Source organism: Lepisosteus platostomus, chromosome 8, assembly GCF_059453375.1.
Source record: "Lepisosteus platostomus isolate fLepPlt1 chromosome 8, fLepPlt1.hap1, whole genome shotgun sequence".
In the NCBI taxonomy this organism is placed as follows: domain Eukaryota; kingdom Metazoa; phylum Chordata; class Actinopteri; order Semionotiformes; family Lepisosteidae; genus Lepisosteus; species Lepisosteus platostomus.
In genome coordinates, this window is record NC_142618.1 from 62,844,441 (window position 1) to 62,859,979 (window position 15,539).

At 38.8% G+C, this 15,539-nt stretch overlaps 1 protein-coding gene across 2 annotated transcripts in view; it reads right to left on the reverse strand.

The window, feature by feature from the left end:
- The window catches only part of sema5a (sema domain, seven thrombospondin repeats (type 1 and type 1-like), transmembrane domain (TM) and short cytoplasmic domain, (semaphorin) 5A), a 129,030-nt gene extending 113,769 nt beyond the window's left edge, over positions 1–15,261 (reverse strand). Inside the window, exon 1 of one of the 2 annotated variants that reach the window (XR_015941040.1) lies at positions 14,973–15,261. The gene's annotated coding sequence lies outside the window, so the exon portion shown is untranslated. The remainder of the gene's footprint in view (positions 1–14,972) is intronic. The other variant, XM_088644233.1, reaches the window with a different exon arrangement.
- Positions 15,262–15,539: the final 278 nt, after the last annotated feature.

Here is a 15,539-nt window from a genome sequence, read left to right on the forward strand (position 1 = left end):
CTTCACTCTCTTCCTGTGGAATATACTGTTTTACCAATCTCCACTCACCAGAGGAAAAACAGTTCCCTGGAGATTTACAAGGAATCTGTTCAAGTGGGAGATAGTAAATACAATTCATCATCTGCTTGTCTAACCCTGAGCAGAAGCTATTTGAACCTGGAGTTGTTCAAGGTCCTGTAGTCCCCATACTGCATTCTTTTTATTAAAGAAGTTTCCTCTCACTTCTCTAAAATTTCAAGGACAAATGAAAATCGTTGCATATACACAACTGGCTGCTTACATACTGTAACTCTCACAGTTCTGAAATAAATTTAAAAATGTAGACACTGGTTCTTATTCCCCCAGAGTCCTGTCTATGGATTATACCCGTGGCGAAAGTGTGCTTTTAGACTCAGCCACGTGCCTTCTGCACTTTCAGCATTCACCTCCTTCACAGCTCTTGTGTCCTGGACTGCTCAGAATCCTTGAGGATTATGTGAGCTTGTTTTCCCAATAACTACATGTTATTACAATGTGTTTTTGAACACAAAGAGAAATATCAGTATTTAACCGGGCTAAGAATGTACTTTACAAACTGAACTGAAATGAAAAAGGATACACAAGCAAGCACCTAGAAATGCTGCTTAGGAGGACTATGTAGCAATAGACTTGGCTCTTATGGAAAAGACTGTGCTATTATGACATTGCTGTTGCACCCTTGAGCAAGGCACTTGACTAGGATTGCTCCAGTAAAACTCCCAGCTGTTCACATGGGTACAAATGTAAGTCACTTTGGGTATAAGCATCAGCGAAATAATGTTAAGTATAACAGCCTTGAAACAAACAGACAATGTCGTCCTTTACAAAAGACTTCTGCCACACAGGAGCATTCAGTTCTAGGTATTGCTGATGAGGAGCGTGTTTGCCAAAATGGTTATTTTTGTGCAGTTTCAAGAATAACATTAGCTTTGAATTAAAATCTGCCAGACCAGACCAAGAATTGACAGACCAGTGCCAGACAACTATGCAATGTAAAAAAGCAATCTTGAAATACGCAGAGTAAGACAAGAGCTTAAATGAAAATGCCTGTAATAACTAACACTCTCACAACTAAGAACTGTAATGACTAAACAAATAACATGCTAGGTCCCCAGAGCTTCAAAGGTCTCTCTGCAGCTCCTGTGCAGTCTTGAAGCAGTGAAATCCCAGCAGGTACTCTAGCAGGCCACTGGCTTCCAAGCCCACTACCACCCAGAGCGTCTGTGCACATAAACCACGTGCCACTCAGATAACGTGCCTCGACACGACCAGAGGCCAGAAGAAACAGAGTGAGGAAGCATTCAGTAAAGTACACACTGCATTAACACCCTGCATGCTGATATTCAAGCAATCTGCTACCTGCTGATTTGAAAGAGCAAATGCAGTTAAGCTTACCAGTAAATACACACCAAAGAGTCTAAATGTTTGCATTCTGCAATACGCTTCTTCATGAATTGTAAATGAAAGGTTTCGCACAAAACAGACATATAATTAGCACGTCTGAAAAGTCTCAACACATGGTTTTATTTTACACCTGTAAAATTCACTCCAGTTATACTTGCATCAAAATATTTTACTATAAACATAAAAGATCTCTTAAAACACAGTTACTGTATGCTGCAATTATACAAATACTGTCAATTATATAGAATAAATTGCATACATTTATTATTAATCATAATCCAAATCTTAACTTGCAAGTTAAACATTTTCTGGATATATCACACTATACCTTTTAAAGGATTTTTTTAGAAAATCCTTAAAAATCCTCCCTTTTTATATATATTAAATAAGAAAATGAAATGGAAAGAAAATGTGGGTTTTAAAAAAAGTTGAGAACAGATATTTATATAAATAAACTAATTTTACCAATTATAATTCATGCTTTTTCTCACATTAAGAGTGCAGTTTCATTCTCAGTGGGCCTGCTGGTGTCATAAAAGACGCATATATACAGTACAGTGGTACAGACTAACAGCAGATATGCAGTGCAACAGACTTACACTCAGATATACACAGCTCAGATACAATGTCAGATTTTTCTTATCATTAATATCATCCGTACCCTGTACAAGTATGCAAAGATTTTGTTTGCATTACAAAATAAATATCAGGATTAGCTGTTAGCATAAAGTGTCAGTGAAAAAGTCACCACAGAATCAGTGTTTTCTACATAAAAAGGAAAAACTTTAGAATAAAAAAAAGAACAAAAAAATGAGTAAGACCTATGTATTATTACACACTCATATGTACAGTATACTTCTACAGGGAACCAGACTGTGCGACCTTTGAGTAAAAATGGGGAAATAATAAAGTAATTAAATAATGATCAAAAACCTTGTTTCATGATGCTGTGTGGATTCCTAACCACTCTAAACAGAGTGGTTTACTAAGTGGTGTACTAAGAAAGTACAATACATCACTGCAATCAGATTATAAAGAATCACAGATTTTTTCTCATTTATCAGTCACATCATAAAATATCTTTTTCATCACATGAGGTTTGTCTGCATCAGTAGCACAAGAGCTGCAAAGGAGCAAATAGAGGTTAGGTCCATGGTAAAAGTAGAAATAAAAGTACATAATATAATGTAATATATTAAACTAAACAGATTCTTCAGAAACACTGAGTGAAATCTGAACTTTCTGCAGCATCACAATGGGGCTTTCCATAGACTGCTGCCCTGATCCAAACCCATAATTAAAAACCAGTGAGCAATCATCCAGTGAAAACTAACATTAAACAAATTACTGACGTGCTTCAGCACTTTCTCTTGCCTTACTTGTAATTTTTAAAACACAGATTGCTGCAGTGAAGATATTAAATGAGAAGTCATATAACCCGTAGAAATGTATAGCATTATTAAAGGGAATAAAAGCAAACAGTGTGAAAATTATTTCTGATACATTAATTGTGCTAACAAATATACATACTGAGTTTATAAACGTTTGCTATTAACGAAATACTTTATACCTTAGAAGCACTTTCATTACTAAATGTACCATATCTTCCCTATATGACGTTAGATACTATTGAATATATTGTGTGGATTTTTTTCTTTTTACAGTTCTGCCCTTATGCAAGCCTCTGTTAAAGGCACATCTTCCACACCTCTAATTTAACCTCACCAGAGGGCTGAGCAGATTGTAGAATGAGAAACTCTTGAGTCCCAGCTCCCAGCCGCACCGCGTGCTGCAGTCCTCAGAGGGGATGGCAGAGCTAGCAGTAACAAGCAAGGGACACTGGCTGTGGTGTTCTGCTCTGCCACAGGGAAGATGGGGGCCGGGTCTAAGCCCATGTCATCATGACACATGTGACAAGGACTCCTTATGATGGGTAAGTGACCCCAGTTGACACCTGCCTGTAAGACTTAACACCTGATAGCACATACATCATACAGTAACCATGTGACAAAACAACATCACTACAGCAGAACCCCTGAACCACAAAGACTGAAAAAATGCCTCTAAAAACCCTAGAGAGCCATGGCTTAATATGAAATGTTTGACTGTCTTTTCTTTCTCAAATTATTAATCCATGCTTTCCACACCCAGATGAAACTATCAAAAAGCTGTCCTTTGGGAACTCAAACCTTTTTAAAAAAAAGATGGTGAACATTACAGCTGGCACTGGAATCATTTTCAAAACAATTTAAGCTTGGTTAAACATGACAAAAGCATTTAATTTAATTTCACAGAACTGAATTTCATGCAAAATGTTATGACTGGTTACAGAAGATCAGCCCAAAGTCTTGGCTGGAAGCCTAAAGTGATTGGTCGTGGTCATCTTGCACAATTACCATCTTTTCCTTAACATTAGCAACAGACTTTTTTACTGTCTCCTGGTTCGACACAGCATGACTCCGCACACACGTGACTGACTGCCGAGGCTCATTAACCTTCAGAAACAGCCAAGCAGGTCCTATGTCGACCACCATTTTTACTACTGGAAGCTTGAAGTCTTGATTGGTGACTCATGACGTGCTCCAGTCTGCCGAAGAATGCTTCAGGGGAAATTAGTTAACTAAACAATCTCGCAACTAATCCAAGCCCTCATTTGCAATTTCCCTGAGGTGAACTCCAAACACTGAAGAAACTGGATTGCCTTTCTGCTTTAGGTTACTTTTTCAGTGACCCAAAAATCGTCTTCCCTCTCTGGGGAAAGTGTGTTCTTTCCATTTTCAGTGCAGGACACACAATCCTAGTGCTACTCTTCCTTGTAACCAGATCTCCTTCTTCCGTCGTAGGTTAAACCTGCCACTGAGATAGAAGACAATCCTACGGGCAACGTCAGATCCCAGGGACAAAAATAGTATGAAACAGTACAGAGTCTGAAATGACAGATATCCCCCAAATCTGCAATGTGCATGCCTTCCTTCAACGTCTTGCTAATACAACATACTGTAATGTATATTCCTTCTTATATGCATTTAGTGATTGTTAGATAAACAACTTACAAATGGAGCAAAACATTATAATCTGTAACATTTTTCTTACAAATTTTAGATGTTACTCCTGGTCTTGATTTATTATACTAAGAACATAGGAAAGTTACCAACAGGAGGCAGCCATACAGCTCTCTCTTGTTTTGAGAATCTCTCTCAGCCTTTTTTTCTGAAGAAACTCTTTAGTTTGCTATTCTGAGCATTTCAGCCTGTGAGGATTTCGAATACTTGAATTAGGTCCCCTCACTGTTCTCTCCATTCAAGACGGTAAAGGTTCTTTCAGCCTGTCAGTGTAAGACACTGCATTAAGCCCAGAAATGGATCTGGCCACTCTCTGCACTGAATATGTAAAGCATATTTTGTACTACAGTAACCAGAACGGCACACAATATTCTACTTCAGGACATTTAATGTATTTAATCATGTATAAAGTTAATCAGTTCCATGTCCGGAACTAAAACCTTCTCATTTTTATCAATGAGAACTTACTTCATCCTTCATCCTTTACTGTTCTTAACAGTGAGAAAAAACATCTCCCTCATTGCCTTCATAATACCCTGGGTTTGCAATTCAGTCATCTTTATCTGCATACTGTTACATTTTATAAAGGACTGTCTTTCTCCTTATAGCTTCCAAATTGGTGATTTCTTAAACCATCTGGGCCACTGTTTCCTAGACTTGGATTAACTTTATCTATTTCTGCAAACCGCTGCTGTCCTGTTTATCCTGTTCTATTCTACATCTTGACAACCCTTATTCCTTCATAGTCTGTTTTCCCAAAATTATACACCTTTCTGTGAACTCAACCTGTTCAGTTTTAAAATATAGTTCAAAGCATGATACAAAATCACAATTCCCTAATCCCTAATGGTGCTCTCACCTAGGTTTTCTTCATTTTATTTTGATTGTCTGAAAACAGCAGATCAATACTGACATTCCCTTGAAAAGGTGATCTGACAAACTGAGTAAGAAAACCATTCAAAAGACATACTGTTAAGCATTGTATTTTACAGACCACATACTTCCAATATGAATAATAATGTTGAAGGAAAACCTGGTCATCAAGGTTGTCAGTAGCTGTATTTGAAATGGAATATATGGCTAATGACTACTTTTAACTGGTCTGATCTGCAGTATATACTGTAGGTTCTCCTAGTCTTGTTTTATCAGGTTAGTTTCCTGTGCCAGAAAGCCCTTCTTAATATATAGTGCTATAAATTAATTAATTTAAAAAATAAAGAAACAAAGTCACTTTCATGCTGACCATATTTTCTCCATATGGTTCAGTGCCAGTAGATTATTCTATGGCTGGAAGGAGCTAACTGTTATTAAAACTTTAAGTAAAAATGACAACTTAAAGTGTTCATACATTACAAATGACAGTGGGGTTGCATTATGGAATGGCCCAGATATTACAGTAGGAAGCAATCCATTTATACATTTTCAAACATATTACCAGTCACATCGACAAGTTAGAAGAACTATTAAGCAACACTTTACAAACCATTTGTTAACACGATTGCAATATTGCAAAAACAGAGTTTGAGTTTACAATAACACTTGTATTTCCAAAGGACATCACAGTTATTGGAATATGCTAAGATTTCTAATAGAAACCACAGGTTACCTTTCATTGAACAGGACTCTGCCAATTAAACTTCACCATTGCAGACCACAATGTTTTTATTGATCCCTTTAACAGCCCATATTTCCTTTGTACACATGCCTATTCTTCTTGCAAAATAGGCCAATCAGCTGCATACAACCACAACATAAATTTACAGAAAAGCAACAAGAAGCATAATAACATAAATGCTAGCGTATCGATTACCCAATCAGCAGATTTAATTTCTATTGACAAAAATTATAAAACCTTCTACTATTTAAAAGAAACCTGCAGGACAGCAGCACTCTGTCACTGCCACACACATTTTATCTTCAGAACTCCTATTATAAAGTAAGCAGTCTTTCGGAGCACCTCCAGAAGAGATTTGTTTCAGATGCCAAGCTCTTGAGTCCTTAAGGGTTTGTAAGTGAGAGCTAAAAGGCATACAAAGTGCCAGGATGTTGTCTTTCCACACTCACCTCAGATATCTGTCTGTGTTGTGCTACTGCAGTGAGGTTAGGGGAAGCCAGGCCTGACACCAGGAGTACAGTATTATTCCCTGTGTATCCTTGTCAATAAGCACACATAGAAACAAGAGTTTGCAGCTATGTCAAAAAGTTCTAATGCGGTTCTTCACAGACAGCTAAAACAACAACCTCAAGCGCATAGCTATTAAGAAAAATATTAAAGGTGTATCAAAATCTTTGACACCAAACCACCTCCTTCTCAAGAGCCTAAAGCAAAGATGCAGTTGGAGGAAAGACAGGAAACATGATTAAATCAACATTGTCTTGACTGGACGTTTGCTCATTTATGGGAATTTTATTAAACGTAATTAAAAATACCACAGTTATTTTTCCTTCCAATGCATTTATAGCTGAAGCTATACAAATCTGTAATATGAAATGTTTCATACATTAAGGTGTTGAAAATGAGAGGCTTACATAATTTCAAAACCCAGAAGCAAAATACCAACCACCATTCCTCATTAAAGGAACAGTTACAAACACTCTTAACATCTTTATATTGCTCTTGATATTAATCCATGTAGACCCAGCATGATACAACAAACTGTTTATATTCACTTATTTCACATTGATTAATTAAATATAAATGATTACTGAGAAAACTTATCAGAAGGCTTTAAATCTGAACGTGTATCATTCACTTTCTCTGAACTTTTTGACAGTTGTTTCTGATGGTCCTATCTCCAGACTTTGGCCATTTTTTTTTCATAATTTGCTTTAATGCTGTAGCCCATCCAGAGCTCAGCGTCCACAGAGTCCATGGTCTCTGTGGCTAGGAGACTGCCTTGGGTTTTTGCAAGTAGCAGAAAATATGTCCTCCATGATAAAAATGCACTGCAATACAGACACGCAACCTAACAAGGCCATGTGACTGAAAAGGGGGACAAAGAAGTGCAGATTTCCAGGAAAAAGAGCGGTCTAAAATAATTCAGATGGTGAATGGAGAAAATAAACAAGCACATTTGGATTAGATAGCAAATAAAGACTAATATTAGTAATTTCACTTGAGAAAATTAAGCCTTTAATGCATCATTTTTTTAGAATGAATATATAAATATCAGAATTATTGTGTATTTAGTGAGGTCTTCAACCCAGTCAAGGGTTTTCAAAGTGATGCTGCAAATCCACTGAATCAGCTGAACTCCGACAGTAAAAGTGACCAAGAAGGGAAAGAAGGTGCTGTCAGACAGATGACAAGGCATGGCTCACTTCCAAACAGGAGCCCTGAGCCTGTGGTATACCATCAACATCCTCCGGCTTGCTCTGCCAAAGATGAGATTGTTTTCTGGCTTCCTACAATATAGTGTAGCACTCAAGTGCTTACCCTAATCTGGCCCTTTCATTGCCTGGAGGAATACAGACCTTTCTGTAAATAAACTTTTGCTTTGGGATTCACAACTATTTGCAGACCATATCAAAAGTTGGAAACAAGTACATGTTGGTTGCTTGATGTTGAAGAACAATACATGTCTTATCAATGCTTTAAAAAGAAATCACTATACATCTTAGAATTATATATATGGAATTATAGAACTAAATATACTATGTTTTCAGATCAGTGGTTATGAATACATTCTTGAAAAACCGTTGTGGTTGGAGAAGTTCTGATTCTATGCAGATGAGGTCTGAGGTTTTGGTTCACAGTTAAAATGTCAACACAGAGATTTGGAGCTTTGCCTGCTTGGATTAAATCCATTAAGAGAATGTTTATTGTTGATACTCCGTGCACTGTCTGCAAATTAATCACCCCTCTGAACACCACTGCATCAGTGAAGGACTGAGGTCACTGGTAGATTAGAAAGTTCACCATGTTTGACCCTCATTAGTGCAAGGGGCTTAAACTGACAACTATCATCTGCCTGAGTAAGCCTTTGTGCTATGAGAGCAAATTCATTCTTACACATGTGCTAGTGATGGCTTAATCATGGCTTTGCTGAGCATCAGTTAAAAGAACAAATTTGTGATGTGGAATCAAATTAATCACATTTATATCTTAACTTCAACCAGAAAAGTGAGAGATTTGTTAACTACAAAATCATCTACATCAATATATCAGCAAGTTTTTCTTCTAAAAAATGTTCTCAGGCAAACATTTGCTGTAATCAGTGCATACCCACAATGTTTAATTTATCAATAACACAGGGCACAGGGAGAGAGCCCTTAGCTCTACAGGCTGGTTCTCAAGTCACTTGGCGCCTCTACATAGTGCACTGATGCACTGCAACATCAGCTCTCTCCAAAACAGACCACAGGAAGAGCAAGACTGCTCCATTACAGCTCCAAACCCTTAAACTCTCCATGCGAAGGAAAAGTGTCCCAGTGGACAAGTGCAAGGACCTCGAGGCCTTTTTCGTGGGTGCAGCACCAGCTGTGTTGCAGGGGCTGGGACAGTCCGCTGTGGTGACTCAGGACCAGACTTTCAGGATGAAACTCTTGGTTTACTGTTACTCTCCATGACAGACCCAGCGACGGAGAGCTTGAGGATGAGGCCGGGGCCTAAGGTTGCACCCCAGGAGGATTCTGCTGAGCTGCCCTGGACAAACCCCGATAGGTAGAGACGCGAAGACTGCCCCTCTCAGCTGGCCAGAGAACACTGGAGAATCCACCTGGGGGAGCTGGGTGCTGTTGCAGCAGAAATCCTGATCCTCCCTGCTCAGCCTGTACAGGGCAAACCCCTGCACAAGCACAAGCAGACTACCAACAGATAGAAGGGACCGTCAGACATTTCTTTTCCCATTCCCTGTGATCCTGGTTAATGATCTACATCCTATGCTATTCCCGCACTCCCATCATCTCCACTGGGTCCCATCCAGTAGGGCTGTTTGGAGTATAAGATGAGACATCGCCAGGCTCAGTCTGCAAACGGAGCAGACTTTGCCCGGCAGTGACGCACACCTGGCCAAGGCTGGGGGTGACTTGAGCTGAGATGTCCTCCACTCCTGTGACTCCCCAGGTGCCTGTGAGCTTGTAATGTTGGCTCTCCTCCTGTCTTGCCCTGCAGGGGGCACTGTGGGGGTGGCAGTGTGAAAAATGGAGGATGGCTCCAGCAGTTGTTGAAGGCCTGAGCTGTCCTCCTCCATGAATGCCAGCATGGGGAAGGTTGTAGTGAACTAAATGGATTATAAACTGGGTGAACTTAAAAAACAAGAATAACAGCGATTCCATTTAAAAAATGCAATTTTCTCAAATAAACACATTGTACTGCCAAAAATGCCAAAATTGTTTTTGTGGGCACCGTCCAACTTCAGAGCTGAACCTTCAAAATCACTTTCTAATCACAAAATAAAATATTGGTTGGTGAGTTCTTACAGCTAAACCAGAGAAGTTTGAGTAAAAGCTCTGGGCTAGGGATCTTCCTACACATCACTGTAATTAAACCGCTGTATAGCTAGATTCTTGATGTATTGGATTAGCTCCATAAAATTCACTGCCCCTATTATTTTGTTAAAATGATGTGGCTTTATACACAAAGGAAACATTTCACAAGCCATTGTGGTTGCCATGGCAATCACCTGAACCCATACAGAAGGCAGAAGACAAAGTTTCGTGTTGTGAACACTTTCTCTTGCAATCTCCATGGAGCATCATGGACACTTCTGCACGGTTCCAGTGGCCAAGAGGTAACCATGGCAACTTCATCATATCTCAAGACATGAGCAAGAAAGAAAAAACAAGGCAGATCTTTCAAGAGAGAACTTTATACAGTACTCAAACCGTAACCTGGAAAAATAAACCTTAATTTCAAATTCAACAAAATTTTAAGAAGGAGACACTTCCATAACTGGGTTTAAAAAGTAGTATCATAGGACTAGTATTGCCTCTGGACTGCTGTATCTGCTAAAATAATAAGGCGCGAGGGACTGTTCCTGTGTGAAAGATGCAATGTGGTTATCAAGTAACTCCCTTCAAATCAGTAGGGAGAGCAACCTCTATAACACATGAGCAGCTAACATTTATATAGAAAGATCTACCACCATCCTCGCAAAATAAACATACTACTGCAAAAAAGGCAATATTGCCACCATAACCAACAACATCTGTTTTGAATGAACTAAATCATTAAAAAAATTCTTAAAACCTGCTTGACAACTTCCGTAACTGTGTGTTAGATTGTATTGCATTATTATTGCACAGTATGCAGTATTTTCTGCATTTTACTTGCCAGTACTCATTCATGACAGCTGCCTGTTAGAGCTGTATAGTGCTCTCAACCAGCTGCCACATAGAATTACAACTACTACTTCCTAGTCCCACTCTGCTTAAAGAGCACCCAGGAGCCACCCAGCCGTCTAAATATCCAAAGATATTTAAGCCGAGAAACCATGAACATCAGCAAACAGGACAAACACCAAAATTGTTTTATAGCTTTCAAACAAAAATAGTGCAATCAAAGTGGTTCCAATATGTATGCTTACAAAAGATTTATAATGCCCCAAAATGTAATTTAAAAAAACAAAAACATGACTTCTATAAGATGCATAACTATGCAGATACTGTAGTGTTTATTCATGCAACACTTGGTGTACTGCTAACACCTTCACACAGTGCCTGAACAATGAAGTTTTAAGGGCAAAAGTAACACAGACAGCTGCCTACGCCCAGTTTCCCTTTGATGGCTCTTAATCAAAGCCTTGCTTGGCCTCTGAGATCTAAAGAATCACCATATACTGTGGAACAGAGAACGCCAGGCAACACACTAGATTCTAATTTCACAGAATGTTTGTTATTTTTATATTTCTTATTTTGTTGCTGCTTTAAAAAATACATTTCAGGATTTTTGATCATTTGATCATTGAGAATGCTTTATGACAAAAAGCCCAATACTTCTCCTGGATATTTAATCTGGGTGGAGTTTAGGAATAAATTTCTTATTTATAACTGTATTGTTCTGAAGACATTTTACTGCCAATTTAAAATGTATACAGTATTGCTCAACACACAAGTCGAACAGACTAGTGGATTGGAGCCAGTTTCCTTATAGTAATAGATTAGGCTATATTTCTTAATTACATCCTTTGCTACACTTTATTAATAACAGGAAAGGTTATAGGTGTCATGGGAGCAAAATTCAGGCTTCATGCATTAATCTTAACAAAGCTTAAACTAGAATAAGTGCTTGGAATGGATTCATGGGCCATTAAAATGTCAGGAACAAAGCATTCATAAGCATTCTCTCCCTTTACAAATGTTTCATGAGTTTGTCCTTCTAATGGCGTTCTAATTTCATCACAACCCTTCTTTACATAGGCAACAAAGTTCTTCAGAGTCACTCAGTCTTGAAGGTCCAGTTCCATGACACACAGTAGGTAGAAATGTTATTGGTGTACTATGACGAGGCTCGAGGTGTAGTGTCCAGCACACAAACCGTTACTGTGTCCCCGGGTACACTGATTATAAGGATATGTTAGGGTTAGAGTTGGAAGCAGGTTGATACTTAAATGTACATACCCAGAAGCATTATATTGAAGATGCTGACAATCCTATGCTGAACAATAAGAATTGCCCACGCTAGCTCTCACTCTTAATTCCATTACATATTCCCCCAACACTATAATGAAAATCACAGGGACAGATTAATCACTATTGGTGCGGCAGTGACCTTTATGAATTTTACCGAACTAAATTAATTTCTACAGAAAGAAATTCTACAAGCGCAGTGTGGTGAGCACAGTACAGTGGATTCCGTACTCCAAGTCCTGGTTTAGACCTCTGTTCTGATTAAACCCTGCTGGCGCTTGTTGAACGTGGCTGAATTGTGGGTTTAATTTAAAGTATTCAAATTTGTTCATCAATAAAATACCAGAAACATATTTACATTCTATATCTAACATCCTTTTTTCACACACTTTCTATTAACTTTTATGCAAAGCTAAATTCATCCCTGGAGTATTCTTTGTCTCAGAGCTGTTTCTGTTTTATGAAAATATAACCTAGATTCCATCAAAATACTTCCTTATTTTATTTTTCCCAGCAAAGTAATAAACAAACCCTGACAATATGGCTTAGTTCTGACTGCCTTCAAACCTTTCATTGTTTATTCTGTGCTACAATAACAGACCGTGCTTTGCCTCAAGGTATCACAGAATATTATTTCCAATTCAGCATTTTTCAAAACCTTTTTTTTTCTCCCTATCACAATATCTTGAGGGAGCCACATAATTATCTGCCTCTGCCAGGATGAACAGTAGAAAACACTCTCAAAAGACGGGAAAGTAATTTCCGTGTCTGGGCCTGGGCCATTCTTTCTCTGTAGCCTCAGAGTGGCCCACGAGAGGCACGGTCAGGCCGCTTGGCACCAAAGAAAAAGCCTGCCCATCCGAGAAACCTGCTCGTTCGAACAAACCAGACATGCTGAAGAATGAACCGTCAATACAATCAGGCACCATATTAGCACTCTAATGGCAATGCTGCAAACAATCTCACTCACATTTTAATGGTCAAACACACAAATCGATCCCTTTAGGATTAAAAAAGTGTTGCAGGAAATGGTGACTGAAGGAAAAATGCACACATTTGAAGCTTTCAGCTTTGATAGCCAGTGTCTTGCTTTCCCACTGTTATTGTTAGTAATAACTTGGCCAAAGTGAATGACATTGGCACTATTTTGTTAAGCAGGGTATTTCAGTAATGCAGCCCAAGACAAGTTCCTGCTCAAGAGTCCCTCTGGGTCCCTCAAGGGACTCTTGACTGACCCTCCACTCAGCCACACAGCTCTCGGGGCTTCCAAGAAAATCCACAGCACAACCCTGCGACATGTGCAGACCTACTGTGCTTCAGTTTGAACCTGCTGAAGAAATGCTCAAGTCACTTTGATATTATAAATTTAATTAATTAAATCAAATGCAGTGAAAGAAACCCCAGGGGTTAGAAAAAAGGCGGCATCTTGGGATATTCAATTGTTTATAAATTGTTTGGGGTTTTTTTTAAGGGTCCTTTTTATTTATTTTTTTTTTTAGAATGCAAACAAGATTACTGGAGGCTAATTTCAGCCCGTCGCACTACAGTATGTACATGAAGTTTGCTCCTTCCTTCAGTACTGAACCTTGGAACACGACTCAAGAGTGGGCAATGTCACAAAACTGGAACAAACCAATGAGATCAATAGATTTAACAGTGGAAATTAAATTAAATGTGTTAAAGTCCAACGAAGACTCCAATGAGACGCTTCCATGTGAATCCTACGCATTTATTTAAATAAACATACTTCAACCGGCAATTATGAAATGACTAGAGCACAAAGCAATCTATCGCCCGCGGAGATCAGTCATTACTCTTCCTTGAAGTGACATTATAAATGCTTTTCTAATCGCTTTTGTCTTCTCTCTCTTCAGAAAATCTGGACTAAGTCACCCAGCGCAGCTCTTCAGAGAGAAATATGAGCTACTGTACTTCACCTTGTGGTCTGGACTGAGCTTCAGACAGGGAAAAATAGCACGCACAACTAAAATGTAGAGGCAGCCCGTAAAAAATACATCAAGATTTGTTGTAAGAGCCGCAACATTTCAGGACTGTGCTTTTACAGTTATTGCCGCAGATAACGGGAAAATTACATTTTAAATGCTCTGTTGCACATCACTTGATTTTCTCGCCTCTGCAATTATAATTACAGAAGTTTAATTTGATAATGAGAGTTTATATATAAATCAAATCGAGAGATTCACTTTTTTCTTATGATGATAGAACATATTTTCAAATACCAAAAACACCACAACAAAAACGCCATATCAAAAAACATACCCTAAAGAGCTGCTCATACATGATAATAAAACTCGGTAGAAAATCAAACCACATTCTAGGAAGTTTAACTAAAGAGAAGCTAAGTACAGTAACTTACGGCCAATACTTATCCAAACTACAGTAAGCCTAGGGTTTGTGTTACAATGTAGCGACGACAGTCAGGAGATACTCTCGGTAGCAGCACCACCAAGTGGTACAAAGACTTCGCTATTCAATCCTAAATAATAATTAATCAAAAAACTTTATGCCTAGTGTGCTTTAGCTGCGAATGCTGCTGTCTTGGTAAAACCGCACTACGAGCGCCCTGCGTTTCAGTACGCGTTACAATTCCCGTTCCCTTTAAACACGTTCGTTCTATACTACAGTCGGATTTCAAAAGTAAAGTTTATAAAATGACTAAGGAAAGGGGCTCATATATCTGTGTGATGTGAGAATTGGAATCGGCAGCTACCTGAAATTCAAGACCTGCAATATGCAAGAATCATACCCAGACTCGAATTCTTTATGATAACGCGTTTATCACTGCATCAGTGCTGATTTGCAATACAGAGATTGAGAGGGGTTACTTCTGATGATATCAAGATATGTCACAAATCACTTAAAGGTCAGAAAGCCAGATCACTCTGTTAGCTGACTTACCAAGTGAGGTGTCCAACTACTCCAGTTCATCTAGCTGGGACGATGCAGCGAGTCATCAAGTTAAACCGCTAGGTTCAGTCGTCGCAGACGCGCTCAATGAAAAGTTGCAGTAATCCCAGTTTATGTATCTGCGCTTTCCTCAAAAACGCAGTCCAGGGAGTCAGTCTCCGCTTTTATTTCCCTCCTCCGTGATCTCTTCTATCGCTCTCGCTGCCTCCCCCTGTACTCAAATATCTCTATTTCTGAATCTCCTTCACTTACTCTTTGAAACAGGAGACCAGACACCCGCTTTACTACCAACAATGGATGCGGCCAGTCTAAGGGGGAGGGTGACGTCTATGAAAGTCAACAACGTGGCGTTATAAACTGTTAATATGATCCTGTAGCTCGACACTACTGTAGCACATTCTAGACTTAAACATCGCAATGTTTTCTTTATTTTTTCTCAATCAAAGAAGTTTTAAAATACAAAATAGAAAATGGCTATACCCCCTCTGGGGTTGCGTAGTTAAAGCCCGTTCCATAAATGGACCAGTCCAGCTTCTTTTTTGCACAAGACGTGGCACA